This window comes from Loxodonta africana, chromosome 4 (assembly GCF_030014295.1).
Source record: "Loxodonta africana isolate mLoxAfr1 chromosome 4, mLoxAfr1.hap2, whole genome shotgun sequence".
Taxonomy (NCBI): Eukaryota; Metazoa; Chordata; class Mammalia; order Proboscidea; family Elephantidae; genus Loxodonta; species Loxodonta africana.
In genome coordinates, this window is record NC_087345.1 from 27,443,691 (window position 1) to 27,461,358 (window position 17,668).

A 17,668-nucleotide genomic window follows, 5' to 3' on the forward strand; every position below is an offset into this window, starting at 1 on the left:
TTCAGGTTTATCTTTAGTCATGTCAGCTCCCTGTTAGCTTTCAGCCCCAGAGGGCAGAGCCATATTGTCTGTACCTCCATATTCCCCATAATGCCTTGCAGAGTGCAAGAATGCCATTAAATCTTCAGTGATTATTAAATGAATGAATGTGGAATTTTAGAGTTGGGAAGACTTTAGAGGTAATTTAGTCCAACTCTCTAATTTTAAAAACTAGGAAAATGAAACCCAGAGACAAAAGTGACCAGCCAAAGGTCACCCTGCTCTTAAGATCAAAGCTCTGGCTGTGACCCAGATTTCCTGACTCATGTTCCAGTGCTCTTTCTACTCCAGCTTCAGAAGGTAAATAGAAAAATTTGCCAGAGTTTTTCAAATTGCCCATGGAGAGCGGTCTAAATGGCAGGTGCAGCCACTGGATGTAGTTACTCGAGCTGTTCAGTTGTATTTACCTTTCAATATGTTTGCTTTCCAAACAAGAGAGATCAGCTCCATTAGGTAAGTGACTAATCTATTAAAATGAAATCTAAATAAACGAAGTGGCATATGAGTGTTGCATGCTGCCATGGGGTGGGGGAAGGTGAATGGGAGGCAGAGAGAGGAGGACTCAGGAAGAAAAACTTAATAAAATGTTTTTAAAATAAAACAGCTTTTTTTTTTTTTTTTTTTTTAATAGAGATTTTAACACAATGTCACTTCATGCTTTGTCAATCATCTGGCCCTCTTTCTCCAAAAATGAATGTTAATATACATTTTAACAGATATTTGCATTTCTTTTAGAGTGACTTTATAAGACTTTCTCTTAGCAATGATTGAAAGATGTAAGAACATAGCGTACTATTCTGCCATGAGCAATGTGTAGGTCAACCATCCTTTCTTCCTCCCTGCCTCGTTGCCCCACTCCCTCTCTCCCTTCCAACCTCCTTCATTTATTCAGCAACATGTAAGGATATCTACTATGTTCTAAACATATATTGCTGTTAGCTGCTGTCAAGTCGGTTCGAACTCGCAGCGACCCAATGTACAACAGAACAAAACACTGCCCAGTCCTGGGCCATCCTCACAATTTTTGCTATATTTGAGCCCGTTGTTGCAGTCACGATGTCAGTCCATCTCTCTGAGGGTCGTCTTCTTTTTCCCTGACCCTCTACTTTACCAAGTATGATGTGCTTCCCCAGGGACTGGTCCCTCCTGATAACATGTCCAAAGCACATGAGACAAAGTCTCTCCATCCACACTTCTAAGGAACATTCTGGCTGTACTTCTTCCAAGACAGATTTATTCTTTCTTCTGGTAGTCTACGGTATATTCAGTATTCTTTGCCAACACCACATTTCAAATGCATCAATTCTTCTTCTGTCTTCTTTTTTCATCTACCAGCTTTCACATGCATGTGAGGTGATTGAAAATCCCGTGGCTTGGATCAGGCATACCTTAGTCATCAAAGTGACATCTTTGCTTTTTAGAACTTTAAAGGGGTCTTTTGCAGCAAATTTGCCCAGTGCTCTGATAGTATAGTGGTTAAGAGTTTGGGTGCTAACCAAAATGTCAGTAGTTTGGATCTACCAGGCACTCCTCGGAAAGCCCATGTGGCAGTTCTACTCTGTCTTGTAGGGTCACTATGAGTCTGAGTTGACTCAACAGCAGTGGGTTTTCTACATGGTTTGATTTCTTGACTGCTGCTTCCATGGGCCTTAATTTTGATCCAAGTAGAATGAAATCCTTGACAGCTTCAGTTTTCTCTAGGAGTTCACAGTATTCTTGGGGAAATAATACATATAACAATTTCAATGCGATGTAAGAAGTGCCTTGACAGAGGTATGTGCAAAGTGCTTCTGGGTAGCAAGGAAGACATGATTCTAATTTTGTGTATGGTGCAAGGTGGGAATATTTAGGAAAGGTTTCAAGGAAGGTGTAATATTTGGGGTGAATCTTGAAGAAGGAATTGATTAGCATGGGCTTGTCATTCTGAGACTTTGAAACAATGATCCTGATGTTAAATGAAGATACAAATGTTAGGTCTATACATAGTCCATCCACCATTTTGCCTAGTGGATGCACAATTACTTCAATCTTGATTACTTTGGGAACAGGTGTGAGTACTCTGTAAGACGTGAGAACTTGAATCAGATGGCCTGACTTCAAATACCGAGCACCATGACTCACTAGCATGTATCATTCCTTCAGTGTTTTAGTTTTCTCATTTGCAAAATGATAATAATAATAGAAGCAACATCCCTAGCCGATGTTGAACATGTGTGCCCCAAGTTGTTTCTGGCTGGGATCTATTCAGATTGCATGGAGCTTGGGCTATGCAGGAACCCTGGTGGCACACTGGTTAAGAGCTTGGCCGCTAACCAAAAGGTCAGTAGTTCGAATCCACCAACCACTCTTTGGAAACCCAATGGGGCAGTTCTTCTCTGTCCTATAGTGTTGCTCTGAGTCAGAATCGACTTGACTGCAATGGATTTTTTGTTTTTGTTTTTGTTGGGGGTGGGGTGGGGCTATGCAGACTGTAAGCACTTTTAGGGTCTCCCCTGTCTGACAGAGTTGTTGTGAGGTCCAAATGAGAAAATGTATGGGGAGGACTTATCTTACTGCCTAACACACTATGGTAATGCTCAGTAAATGTTGATGTTTATAATAATGCTTATCATTATAAGTAGTAATATGTTACATAGTAAATTCTCAAAAGTGTTGGATAACTCTGCATATGAAGTATCTCAGCAAGGGTATTTTGTACCTGGTGAAAGTTCCATAACTGACTTGAATGTCTAGTTCTCAGAAATGTATTTACCAATAATACATCCTCTTCCTTACTTCTCCTGCTGTCTGTTCACAGTTCCTCCAAACTGGACTCCCAGACAGTCTCTACCTAGAAGTTTAATTCCACTCTGCCTCCAGTTCCAATATCCATCCTGATAATAAACCAGTAGCCTGTGCTACCTACATCCTCAGGGTTCACTTCCTCAACCCCCAGAGCAGCATGGTTTCGAAGAGTGCTGAGCAGACCAAGTCTCAATAGCTACCCCATGCATACTCTTTTCTGAGGGAAATCACCCATTCTGGTCCAACCATCCTGACTGGACCAGAGATAGATATCTGATACAAGAGGGGTTAGTCATAAGCTGATTAACTAACTACCTACATCCTGACGCAGAAAGATAAGTAGGGCTAATCAGATTCTTGTGGCAGGAAGTACAAAGAGAATTTACCCGCTCTCAGTATTGCTGAAGGTAAGATGAGTGACTCTCGGTATAGCAAGCCAAAGACATTACAAACCAAAGTCGTGAAAGAATAGAAAACATGTGAAGTCGAGGAGGAAGAAGTCGGTTCGTAGAAAGAGACAGACATCCTGAGACAGATGGAGAGAGAAAAGACAGGCAAGAGATGGGAGAAAGGTAAGAGGGGGACAAAGACTAGCCAATCCTAAGAACTACGCGGGATCCTGATGGCTTTTTATTTTTTGTTCTAATACTAAGGATGATAATGATGATGACAATGACAATAATATAACAATAGGTAACATTTCTTTCAAGCACTTTCTATGTTCCGGACAATACTTTGTCTTTTTATGAATTAACTCAATTAATTCTCGTAAGAACTCCAAGAGGAAGATTTTGTTTTATCCCACTTGTATAGAGTGCCTAATCTTGGTCTCAGAAAAGTGCCCAAACGTACTTACTCTCACCCACATGTTCTTGAGAAAAAACTAAAAGCCCAAAGAGACAACTAGAGCAGGGACTGGGTACAGTGGCCCAGGCTTGGTGGCTACGTGTCCGTGTTGTCCCCCAAGTCTCCTCCGTTGCTGGCCAGGCCCAAGATCTGCAGAACCAGGTATGTGTTCTGAGTTGTCCACTTTCCTCATCCCTTTTTGGCCCTACCTAATTTACAGACCACTACTTATCTGGAAACCCTGGTGGCATAGTGGTTAAGAGCTATGGCTTTTAACCAAAAGGTCGGCAGTTTGAATCCATGAGGCGCTCCTTGGAAACTCTATGGGGCAGTTCCACTCTGTCCCATAGGGTCGCTATGAGTCGGAATCAACTTGATGGCAACAGATTTGGTTTTGGTTTTACTTGTCAGTTTGCCATACTGAGGTGGCTTGCATGTTTCTGCGATACTGGAAGCTATGCCACTGGTACTTCAAATACCATCAAGGTCACCCATGGTAGACAGGTTTTTGCAGAGCTTCCACACTGAGGCAGACTAGGAAGAAAGGCCTGGTGATCTACTTCTGAAAATCAGCCAGTGAAGACCCTATGGAGCAAACAAAGTATTGTCTAATATAGTGCTGGAAGATGAGCACTGTAGGTTGGAAGGCATTCAAAATACACAGTGGCTGAAATGATGGGCTTGAGCATATGGCGCAGGGCTAGGCAGCATTTCGCTCTATTGTTCATGGGGTCGCCGTAAGTCGGAGCTGACTCCATGGCAACTAACAACAACAGTTTTTAAAGCTGGCTTCTACCGCAGTGAATTGGACCTGTTGCTGGCTATTCCCTGGTCCCTCCTCCCCTGGTCCCTCAGGAGTTGAAGCCCAGTCCCAAACTGACAGGTGCAGCCCTTAGCCTGCTAATTCACACCAGTCTGCACTCAGGGGCCCGCATCCCCTCTGTACCCCTGCATCAAGAGTAACATCTCTGCTGAAGACAGACAGAGCTTCTGGGACCCGAGCAGCAGCCCACTTGGTTCCCAAATAAACAACAATTTCTCGGCTGTCCAGGTGAGGCCTATGTCGTCCAGGATTCCCACTGGGACCCTTGCATTCCTCAGGTGATGGTCAAGCAATCTAGTTGCTCTTCAGTCCAGTGCTCCTCAAGCTTTAATGTGCGTCACCTGGGGAACTTTGTTATAATGCAGATTCTGATATAACAGATCCAATATTCTGTATTTCTAACAAGTGCTCAGGTAATGTAGAAGCTGCTAGCCCAGAGACAACACTTGGAGCAGCAAAGCTCTACAGCAAGGTTTGGCAAGTGTTTGCTGTAAAGAGGCAGATAGTAAATATTTTAGGCTTTGCAGGTGACGTTGTTTGCGTTGCCACTACCGAACTGTTGTAGTAGGAAAGCAGACAGACAATATGTAAACAAATGGGTGTGGCTGTATTTCAACAGGATTTTATTTATAAAAACAGGCAATGGCCAGATTTGGTCCAACTCCTCCATACTCTAGGGAGCGGGTTTGTTTCTCTATAACTATAGCCACAATCCATCACACACCTACTGAAGCATATTGATTACAGTGATAGCCTCAACTGATAGCCTCACCATATCCGTGCCCTTTGCAATATGATTTTGCAAGTCTTATCTTTGAGGGGTGGAATCTATTTCCCTTTCCCTTGAATTTGGGCTTGTCTTATGATTTGCTTTGGCCAATAGAACAGGGCAGAAAAACATTGTGCCTGCTATGACAGCAGTCCTCAAGAGGCCTTCCACACTTCTGCTCTCATGCTGCCCTTCCTTCACCAAAGGAACAAGTCTGGACTAACCTATAAAAAATATGGAGGATGAGAAACTACGTGGAGGAGAGCCAAGGTCCCCCAGCCAAGTGCAGAAGCAGAGCTCACCTGGCTGTCTAGCAGCTGACTGCAGATACAAGAGAAACCCCAGCCAAGACCAGAGAACTGCCCAGCTGAGCACTGTCTAAATCGCCAAATGTCAGAATCATGAACAAACTAAATAATTTTTGTTTTAAGCCCTGGGGTCTGGATTGGTTTGTTATACAGTAAGGTTTGATACACCTACTATGAACTAAACACATGTCAAGAATCCTTCCAACTGCCCCATGAATCCGTATCTATTTTATGAATAAGGAACCAAGGTTCAGCTGCTGAAGTTGCTCAAGTATCACAGAGGGTTATGATAAATCTGGGATTTGAACTGATTCCAGACCTTGGACTCTTGCCACTGTACCAACGTTGTCCATCATCTAAGTTTGGTTTGGTAAATGAAATCAAACTGACACAGATCAACTGTGGCCTCAGGTGGCCTTGAAATATCCAATCTGGAAAGTCAGAGCAGCCCTAAGCAAAATAAGGTGCAGCCTTCCCTGACTCCAAGGCAGATGATTGGCATGGTCTATCCATTGTTCCATGCCCACTTACATGCCTCCTTGGGTTCATTCATTCATTCATTTATATGCACACACAGACATACACACAGGCTTGTAGAGTACTTGACACTCAGAGTCTAAGCCCACCAGTAAACAATAGCCAACCCTGAGGCTGAGGCAATTTCTAAATAACAACCCCACAGCCTGTGTTATTTCTCTCAGGCCAAGTTGCATGTGTTACATTTCCGAATCTGCAAACATATCCAAACCCACGTGCTAATAAACTACTTAAGGAATATTGATATCATATTGTATTGGTTTAAAAGCTTGACACATTTTTATCATGCTTCCTTTATAGGCACATTAATGTACCTTTTCCAAAATGTGGGCATTAGAGGAGGAGGCAATGGCCCCTGGGACACCCTACCTAAGATATGCTGCCAAATCTGCCAGGTCTATAGTCCTTTTTGTGAGCATGATTTTTGGTCTCACAGATTTAATGAAAGATGGGTTTTCTGCCCTTACTGGACAAGGATAAATCTCATGCAATGGTGATTTAATTCGCAACACAAAAGCATGAAAGCCCTCCTCAAAATTAAAAGAAGTCTTCACAAAAAAGGCAGCTTCATTCACAGTAATAGACCACTTTTCCTTTTTTTTTTTTTTTTAATGGCAATAGAACTTTGCTAATTCTCACTAATGACAGAGAAGGCCCATTGTAGAGGAACCAATTTTACTGATTACTGAATCGTATAAAATATTCTGAGAAAGAAATGAAATCTTGGTCATTCAAGACCCTGTTGCAGCTCCATGTGCCTTGCTGAGAAATAGGCAACCACTGCTGTTTTAATTGGAAGAATAATCAGGTTTGCAGTTTAGTGAACTGAGATAATCACAAATACCAACCAAGTGCAAACCTACATTGGAACCACCATTAAGGAAGATACTTTCAGGTGAGAAAAATACAGCAGATCCCATGGGGCAAATCAACAACTCACTGAGTTCAAGGTGAGGGTTTTTAGAGGTTTAATAGTTTAAGCCATTGGAGGAACGAGATTTCCAGTTATACTGAAAGAGTTTACCCATCTGGCAAAATCTGACCCAGTGACTTATCATCTCAGTGTACACTTAGAATCCCAGTATTGAAACAGCATTCTGACATGTAAGGTCAAAACCAGGTGTGGCCTCACAGTGCGTGTAATGGATGACTAACAGCCTAAAAAAGTAGTGGTTAATTAAAATATTTAGATAAAAATGCATTTTGTCAGAAAATAAAGGAAAACAATAAAACACCTGGAAAACGCATGGATTCCTAAAGTATAACCTCAGGCCGTTTCAAAAGTGGCAATTGGGAGGAAGACGGCGGCTGAAAATCCAGGTTGCATTTAATAGAAACAGTGACTTTCCCTGATTCCAGAGCCACCAAGAACATTTGTGAACTATTTTGCCAACATGAGGCACCACCAGAATTGACAAGAATCATAAGTAATTCCGAAGAGTGTGTGTATGTGCGTGTAATTTCTTCATGCTTCATTTGAAAAACATCTGAATCCATCATGTACATGGAGAGGCAGCTCCGAGTATCTAACACAATAAAAAAAAAAAAAAAAAATTATGGCGTTAAATGCCTACCATACAAAAAGCACTGCTGTAGGAACTTGGCATATATAAACTCTCTAAATTCTCACATCAACGCTATTAAATACTATTATTAAACCCAAGTCCCTGGGTGGTGCAAATGGTTAACATGCTCAGCTGATAACTGAAAGCTTGGCAGTTTAAGTCCTCCCAGAGGTGCCTCAGAAAAAAGACCTGGCAATCTACTTCCAAAAAACAGTCATTGAAAATCCTACAGAGCACAGCTTTATTCTGACACACATGGCTCACCATGAATCAGGTTTCACTCAATAGCAGCTGGGTTTTGGTTTTATTATTAAAGCCACTTACAGATGATGAAAGGAGCCTTGGTGGTGCAGTGGTTAAGCGCTTGGCTGCTCACCAAAAGGTTGGCTGTTCGAACCCACCTAGCAGGAAAGACCTGGCCATCTGCTCGCATGAAAACCAAAAACCAAACCCAGTGCCACCGAGTCGATTCTGACTCATAGCTACTCTGTAGGACAGGGTAGAACTGCCCCAGACGGTTTTAAAGGAGTGACTGGTGGATTTGAACTTCCAAATTTTGGGTTAGCAGCCGAGTTGATCCTGAGCCACCTAGAAAACAGTATGGGGCAGTTCTACTCTGTTGCATAGGGTCACTATAAGTCAAAATCAACTTGATGGCACTTTAACAACAAAAACAACAGATGAGGAAGTTGAAGCATACAGACGTTACGTAACTTGCTCAGGGTCCAGGCAGTGTGGCTCCAGTCTGCACTCAGACTGCTTTTAATACCAGTATGAATTGCACTGCCCATCTGGTCTTCTACACACACACACACACACACACAATCCTTTTGGAAATTGTTATAAACATAATTCTATCTAAAATAAATTAAAATTTCCACGAAAATAACTTCTCAAATAATGGGGAGATGGGATAGAAGAAGTTCCAATTTGAAAGGAACTTCTAAAACGATCAATAGCTTATTGTTTTCTTCATCCTCTCTATTGAGCCTCTCAGTGTCTCTACCTTTTGCCAGTTCACGTTGCCATATTGGAGAAAATGGGGACAAATTAAGCTAAATATGAAATGTGATTCGATTTGTCACAAAACCTGCCATGAGCCTAAACTGAGCTGTTGATGGATTCTAGTTGTTTTAGTACAACAACTCTGGAACATATGGGTCTTGGATTACACAACAATTCGTATACGAATGTCAGTAGTATTTATGGAAATCTATTAATATCCTGTAATTAATTTTCTCTAACCCAGAACATTTATGGTGTTCAAGCAGACAGACTCTTTAAAGGTGATTTTTTAATTAGTGAACTTACAGCCATGGAAGTTTCTTCATTTGAACATGGAAATTCACATATTCTTTGGTTAAGAGCTTGGCTGCTAACCAAAAAGTTGGCAGTTTGAATCCACCAGGAAACCCTATGGGGCAGTTCTACTCTGTCCTATAGGGTCTCAATGAGTTGGAATCGAATTGACGGCAAAGGGTTTGTTTTGTTTTGGAAGAAACACAAACGGGTAAGTGCTTGGCTGTTAACTGAAAGGTTGGCAGTATGAACACACCCAGTGGCTTCATGGGAGAAAGACCCGGCACTATGCTTCCATAAAGATTACAGCCAAAAAAACACCCTTTGGGGCAAACCTACTCTGTCACATGGGGCCACTATGAGTGGAAGCTGACTCAATGGCACCCAACAACAATATTAAGTAAAATTCTAAAGAATCTACAATTTATTGAGATAGTTTATATATAGATAGCTAGATCAAAAAACAGTATTCAAAAATGGATTATATTTTATATACTTTCTGTATATTATATATATATATATATACTTTATGTACTTTCTGTAAAATGCCTAGGTATAATTCCGACCAATGATATTCAAGGCCTTTATGTCGAAAATTACTGTGGAGCAATAACAACCAAAAACTATGTGTGTGAATATGTATGCATATATGTGTACAGGGAGATACATGTGTGTATATACAGGTGCGTGTATAAGCACATCTGTAGGCATACCTATATATATGTATGTGTGTGCTGCATATATATTCATATATATAATAAAGCTACTGGGGGTACAGTTATGGATACTTCCCAGATATAACCAAACACATTGTGGAGTTGGTTTACTGGATGTGAAGGTTTAGGACCATAGTTTCATGGGACAACTCTATCAACTGGCAGAACATAGTTTATAGGAACCCTGGTGGTGCAGTGAATTTATTGCAATAGTTAGGTGAGTAGCATCTGGGGTCTTCAAAGCTTGTAAGTGGCCATCTGAGATACAACTATTGGTCTAGCTAGAGGAAGGCAGAAGGAAAGGAGAGGCCATTATTCTTAGGTGGTAGTGGGATCAGACATAGAACTTGGTCAAAGGCGGCATCTTTGAAGGCTGTGCTGGTGGTGGTGGTGGTTGTCGTTAGGTGCCGTCGATTTAGTTCTGACTCTTAGCGATTCTATGTACCACAGAACAAAACACTGCCTGGTCCTGCACCATGCTCATGATTATGCTTGAGCCCATTGTTGCAGCCGCTGCAACATCCATCTCGTTGAGGGTCTTCCTCTTTTCCGATGACCCTTTACTTTTACCAAGCATGATAACCTTCTCCAGGGACTGATCCCTCCTGACAACATGCTTAAAGTATGTAAGATGCAGTCTCAACATCCTTGCTTCTAAGGACCATTCTGATTGTACTTTTTCCAAGACAGATTTATATGTTCTTTTGGCAGTCCATGGTATATTCAGCATTTTTTGCCAAAACCACAATTCAGAGACGTCAATTCTTTTTTGGTCTTCCTTATTCATTGTCCAGCTTTTGCAAGCATATGATGTGATTGAAAATACCATGACCTGAGTCAGGCGCACCTTAGTCTTCAAGGTGACATCTTAGTATTTCAACACTTTGAAGAGGTCTTTTGCAGCAGATTTGCCCAATGCAATGCATCTTTTGATTTCTTGACTACTGTTTCCAACGGTGTTGATCGTGGATCCAAGTAAAATGAAATCCTTGACAACTTCACTCTTTCCTCCATTTAACGTGATGTTGCTTATTGGTACAGTTGTGACGATTTTTGCTTTCTTTATGTTGAGGTGTAACCCATACTGAAGGCTTTGGTCTTCGATCTTTATCAGTAGATGCTTCAAGTCCTCTTCACTTTCAGCGAGCGAGGTTGTGCCATCTGCATAACTCACGTGGTTAATGAGTCTTCCTCCAATACCCCGGTCTTCATATACTCCAGCTTCTCAGATGATTTCCTCAACATACAGACAGATAGGTATTATGAAAGAATACAACCCTGACTCACACCTTTCCTGACTTTAAACCACACAGTACCCACTTGTTCTGTCCAAACTACTGCCTCTTGATCTATGTACAGGTTCCTCATGAGCAATTTAGTGTTCTGGAACACCCATTCTTTACAGTTATCCATAATTTGTTAGGAACCACACAGTCAAATGCCTTTTCATAGTCAATGAAACACAGGTAAACATCCTTCTGGTTTTCTCTGCTTTCAGCCAAGATCCAACTGACATCAGCAATGATATCCCTGGTTCCACATCCTTTTCTGAATCTAGCCTGAATTTCTGGCAGTTCCCTGTCGATATACTGCTGCAGCCACTTTTGAATGATCTTCAGCAAAATTTTGCTTGCATGTGATATTAATGATATTGTTTGGTAATTTCCACATTTGGTTGGATCACCTTTCTTGGGAATAGGCATAAATATGGATCTCTTCTAGTCGCTCGGCCAGGTAGCTGTCTTCCAAATTTTGTGGCATAGATGAGTAAGTGCTTCCAGGACTGCATCCATTTATTGAAACATCTCAATTGATATTCTGTCAGTTCCTGGAGGCTTGTTTTTCGCCAGAGCCTCAGTGCTGCTTGGACTTCTTCCTTCAGTACCATCGGTTCCTGATCATATGCTACCTCTTGAAATGGTTGAACATTGACTAATTCTTTTTGGTATAATGACTGTGTATTCCTTCCATCTTCTTTTGATGCTTCCTGCATCCTTTAATATTGCCCCCATAGAATCCTTCACTATTGCCACTCAAGGCTTGAATTTTTTCTTTAGTTCTTTCAGCTTGAGAAATGCCAAGCATGTTCTTCCCTTTTGGTTCTCCAACCCTTTGCACATGTCATCACAATATTTTGTCTTCTTGAGCCGCCATTTGAAATCTTCTGTTCATTTCTTTTGCTTCATCATTTCTTCCTTTTTGTTTAGCTGCTCGACTTTCAAGAGCAAGTTTCACAGTCTCTTCTGACATCCATTTAGCTATTTTCTTTCTCTCCTGTCTTTTAAATGATGTCTTACTTTCTTCATGTATGATGTCCTTGATGTCATTCCACAGTTCATCTGGTCTTTGGTCATTAGTGTTCAACATGTCAAATCTATTCATGAGATGGTCTCTAAATTCAGGTGGGTTATACTCAAGGTCATACTTTGGTTCTCGTGGACTTGTTCTAATTTTCTTCAGTTTCCACTTGAACTTGCATATGAACAATTTATGGTCTGTTCCACAGTTGGCCCTTGGCCTTGTTCTGACTGATTATATTGAGCTTTTCCATCGTCTCTTTCCACAGATGTAGTCGTTTTGATTCTTGTGTATTCCATCTGGCTAGGTCATTGTGTATAGTTGCCATTTATGTTGGTGAAAAAAGGTATTTGCAATGAAGAAGTCATTGGTCTTGCAAAATTCTATCATACAATCTCTGGCATTGTTTCTATTACCCAGGCCATATTTTCCAACTACCGATCCTTTTTCTTTGTTTCTAACTTTTGCATTCCAATCACCAGTAATTATCAATGCACCCTGATTGCATGTTTGATCAATTTCAGACTGCAGAAGTTGGTAAAAATCTACAATTTCTTCATCTTTGGCTTTAGTGGTTGGTGAGTAAATTTGAACAATAGTCGTATTAACTCGTCTTCTTTGTAGGTGTATGGATATTATCTTATCACTGATAATGTTGTATTTCAGGATAGATCTTGAAATGTTCTTTTTGAAGATGAATGCAACATCATTCTTCTTCAAGCTGTCATTCCCAGCATAGCAGATCATATGATTGTCTGATTCAAAATGGCCAATACCAGTCCATTTGAGCTCAGTAATGCCTAGGATATTGATCTTTATGCATTCCATTTCATTTCTGACAATTTCCAATTTTCCTAGATTCATACTTCATACATTCCATGTTCTCATTATTTTTTATTGTGCTTTAACTGAAAGTTTACAAGTCAAATCAGTCTCTCATACAAAGATTTATATATGTCTTTGCTATATACTCCTAATTACTGTCCCCCTAATAATCTGGGCTGCTCTCTACCTCCACTCTCTATTTTCTTGTCCATTCCACCAGCTTCTGACCCCCTCTGTCCTCTCATTGCCCCTCCAGATAAGAGATACAACATAGTCTCTAGTGTCTACTTGATCCAAGAAGCTCATTCTTCACCAGCATCTTTTTCTATCCCATTGTCCAGTCCAATCCCTGTTTGAAGAGTTGGCTTTGGGAATGGTTCCTGTCTTGGGCTAACAAAAAGTCTGGGGACCATGACCACCGGGGTCCTTCTAGTCTCAGTCTGACTGTTAAGTCTGGTCTTATTATGAGAATTTGGGGTCTGCATCCCACTGCTCTCCTGCTCCCTCAGGGGTTCTCTGTTGTGTCCCTGTCAGGGCAGTCATCAGTTGTGGCCAAGCACCATCTAGCTCTTCTGGTCTCAGGCTGATGTTGTCTCTGGTTTATGTGGCTCTTTCTGTCTCTTGGGCTCATAATTACCTTGTGTCCTTGGTGTTCTTCATTCTTGTTTGCTCCAAGTGTATTGAGGCCAATCGAGACATCTTAGATGATTGCTTGCTAGTGATTAACACCCCAGATGCCACTCTCCAAAGTGGGATGCAGAATGTTTTCTTCATAGATTTTATTATGCCAATTGACTTAGATGTCCCCTGAAACCATGGTCCCCAGACCCCCGCCCCTGCTACGCTGGCCTTCGAAATGTTCAGTTTATTCAGGAAACTTCTTTGTTTTTGGTTTAGTCCAGTTGTGCTGACATCGCCTGTATTGTGGGCTGTCTTTCCCTTCTCCTAAAGTAGTTCTTTTCTAATATCTAATATCTAATTAGTAAATATTCCTCTCCCACCCATCCTCCCTCCCCCCTCTTGTAACCCTCAAAGAATATTTTCTTCTCTGTTTAAACTATTTCTCGAGTTCTTATAATAGTGGTCTTATACAATATTTGTCCTTTTGCAACTGACTCATTTCACTCAGCATAATGCCTTCCAGATTCCTCCATGTTATGAAATGTTTCATGGATTCATCACTGTTTTTTATTGATGCGTAGTATTCCATCATGTGAATATACCATAATTTATTTATCCATTCATCCATTGATGGGCACCTTGGTTGCTTCCATCTTTTTGCTATTGTAAACAGTGCTGCAATGAACGTGGGTGTGCATATATCTGTTCGTGTAAAGGCTCTTATTTCTCTAGGATATATTCCAAGGAGTGATATTGCTGGATCTATGGTAGTTCTATTTCTAGCTTTGTAAGGAAGCACCAAATTGGTTTCCAAAGTGGTTGTACCATTTTACATTCCTGCCAGCAGTGTATAAGTGTTCCAGTCTCTCCACAACCTCTCCAACATTTATTACTTTGTGTTTTTTGGATCAATGCCAGCCTTGTTGGAGTGAGAATCTCCTTGTAGTTTTGATTTTGCCTTTCTCTAATGGCTAATGATCGTATTTCCTCATGTATCTGTTAACTACCTGAATGTCTTCTTTAGTGAAGTATCTGTTCATATTCTTTGCCCATTTTTCAATTGGGTTGTCTTTTTGTAGTAGAGTTTTTGCAGTATCCTGTATATTTTAGAGATCAGGCACTGATCAGAAATGTCATAGCTAAAAACTTTTTCCTAGTTTGTAGGTAATCTTTTTACTCTTTTGGTGAAGTCTTTGGATGAGCATAGGTGGTTGATTTTTAGGAGCTCCCAGTTACCTAGTTTTTCTTCTGCATTGTTAGTAATGTTTTGTATACTGTTTATGCCATGTATTAGGGCTCCTAGTGTTGTTCCTGTATTTTCTTCCATGATCTTTATCATTTTATATTTAGGTTTTGATCCATTTTGAGTTTGTTTTTGTGCATAGTGTGAGGTATGGGTCTTGTTTCATTTTTTTGCAGATGGATATCTAGTTATGCTAGCACTATTTGTTTTAAAAGACTGTCTTTTCCCCATTAACTGATTTGGGACCTTTGTCAAATATCAACTGCTAATATGCGGATGGATTTATGTTTGAATTCTCAATTCTGTTCCACTGGTCTATGTATCTGTTGTTGTACCAGTACGAGGCTGTTTGACTACTGTGGCGTTATGAAAACCAGGTATAAAATCAGGTAGAGTGAGGCCTCTCACTTTGTCCTTCTTTTTCAGTAATGCTTTACTTTTCTGGGGCCTCTTTCCCTTCCATATGAAGCTGGTTATTTGTTTCTCCATCTCATTAAAGAATGTCATTGGAATTTGGATCAGAATTGCATTAAATGTATACATCGTTTTTGGTAGAAGAGACATTTTTATAATGTTAAGTCTTTCTATCCGTGAGCAAGGCTTGTTTTTCCGCTTATGTAGGTCTCTTGTTTTTTTTTTTTGCAGGAGTGTTTTGTAGTTTTCTTTGTCGAAGCCTTTTACATCTCTGGTAAGATTTATTCCTAAGTATTTTATCTTCTTGGGGGTATTGATTTGGTGATTTCCTCTTCAGTGTTCTTTTTGTTGGTGTAGAGGAATCCAACTGATTTTTGTATGTTTATCTTGTATCCCAATACTCTGCTGAACTCTTCTATTAGTTTAGGTAGTTTTCTTGAGTATTCCTTAGGGTTTTCTGTGTATAAGATCATGTCATCTACAAATAGAGATACTTTTACTTCTTCCTTGCCAATCTGGATGCCCTTTATTTCTTTATCTAGCCTAATTGCTCTGGCTAGGATTCCCAGCACAATGTTGAATAGGAGTGGTGATAGAGGGCATCCTTGTCTGGTTCCCGATCTCAAGGGGAATGCTTTCTGACTCTCTCCATTTAGGATGATGTTGGCTATGGGCTTTGTATAAATGCCCTTTATTATGCTGACCAATTTTCCTTCTATTCCTATTTTGCTGAGGTTTTTTTTTATCATGAATGGGTGTTGAACTTTGTCAAATGCCTTTTCTGCATCAATTGATAAAATCACGTGGTTATTGTCTTTTGTTTTATTTATATGATGGATTACATTAATTGTTTTTCTAATGGCAAACCATCCCTGCATACCTGGTATGAGCCCCACTTGGTCATGGTGAATCATTTTTTTAATATGTAGTTGAATTCTATTTGCTAGAATTTTGTTGAGGATTTTTGCATCTAAGTTCATGAGGGCTATAAGTCTATAATTTTCTTTTCTTGTGGTGTCTTTACCTGGTTTTGGTATCAGGGATATGGTGGCTTCATAGAATGAGTTTGGTAGTATTCCGTCCTTTTCTATGCTCTGAAATCCCTTTAGTAGTAGTGGTGTTAATTCTTCTCTGAAAGTTTGGTAAAAGTCTGCAGGGAATCCGTCTGGGCCAGGGCTTTTTTTTTCGTTGGGAGTTTTTTGATTACCTTTCAGTCTCTTCTTGTTATGGGTCTATTTAGTTGTTCTACCTCTGTTTGTGCTAGTTTAGGTAGGCAGTGTGTTTCTAGGAATTCATCCATTTCTTCTAGGTTTTCAAATTTGTTAGAGTACAATTTTCTGTAGTAATCTGATATGATTCTTTTAATTTCAGTTGGGTCTGTTGTAATATCGCCCATCTCATTTCTTATTTGCTTTCTTCTGGTGCTTGAGAGGTTCTTTTGTTGCTCTCTTTCTATTTGTTCAAGTTGTAGGGATAATTCTTTGATTTTGACCCTTTCTTCTTTTTGTATGTGTGCATTTATTGATATAAAAGGACCTCTGAGTGCTGCTTTTGCAGTGTCCCAAAGGTTCTGATTGGAAGTGTTTTCATTCTCATTGGATTCTATGAATTTCTTTACTCTATCCTTAATGTCTTATATAATCCAGCCTTTTTGAGCAGGTTATTGTTCAGGTTCCAAGTGTTTGATTTCTTTTCCCTGCTTTTTCTGTTATTGATTTTTACTTTTATGGCCTTATGGTCAGAGAAGATGCTTTGTAATATTTTGATGTTCTGGATTCTGCTAAGGCTTGGTTTGTGACCTAATATGTGGTCTATTCTAGAGAATGTTCCATGTGCACTGGAAAAGAAAGTATACATGGCTGCTGTTGTGTGGAGTGTTCTGTAAATGTCTGTGAGGTCAAGTTGGTTGATTGCGGCATTTAGGCATTCTTTGTTTTATTGAGCTTTTTTCTGGATGTTCCGTCCTTCACCGAAAGTAGTATGTTGGAAGTCTGCTATTATTGTGGAGCTGTCTGTCTCACTTTTCAATGCTGATAGAGTTTGTTTTCTGTATCTTGCAGTCCTGTCATTGGGTGCATAAATATTTAATATTGTTATATCCTCCTGGTGTATTGTCCCTTTAATCATTATATAGTGTCCTTCCTTATCCTTTGTGGTTGATTTAACTTTACAGTCTATTTTGTCAGAAATTAATATTGTCACTTCTACTGTTTTTTGATTGTTGTTTGCTTGGTACATTTTTTTCCATCCTTTGAGTTTTACTTTGTGTCTGTAAGTCTAAGGTGTGTCTCTTGTAGGCACCATATAGACAGATCATATTTTTTAATTCATTCTGCCACTCTCTGTCTCTTTATTGGTACAATTAGTCCATTTACATTCAGGGTAATTATGGATAGGTATAAATTTAGTGCTATCATTTTGGTATCTTTCGTGTGTGGTTGACAGTTTCTTTTTCCCACTTAATTTTTTGCACTGAGTAGCTCATCTTTATATATTGTCTTTTCCTCATATTCATTGTTGTGATTTTGTTTCTGCTGAGTCTCTATCTTTTTCTTGAATTTTATTTGGATGTGTAGGATAG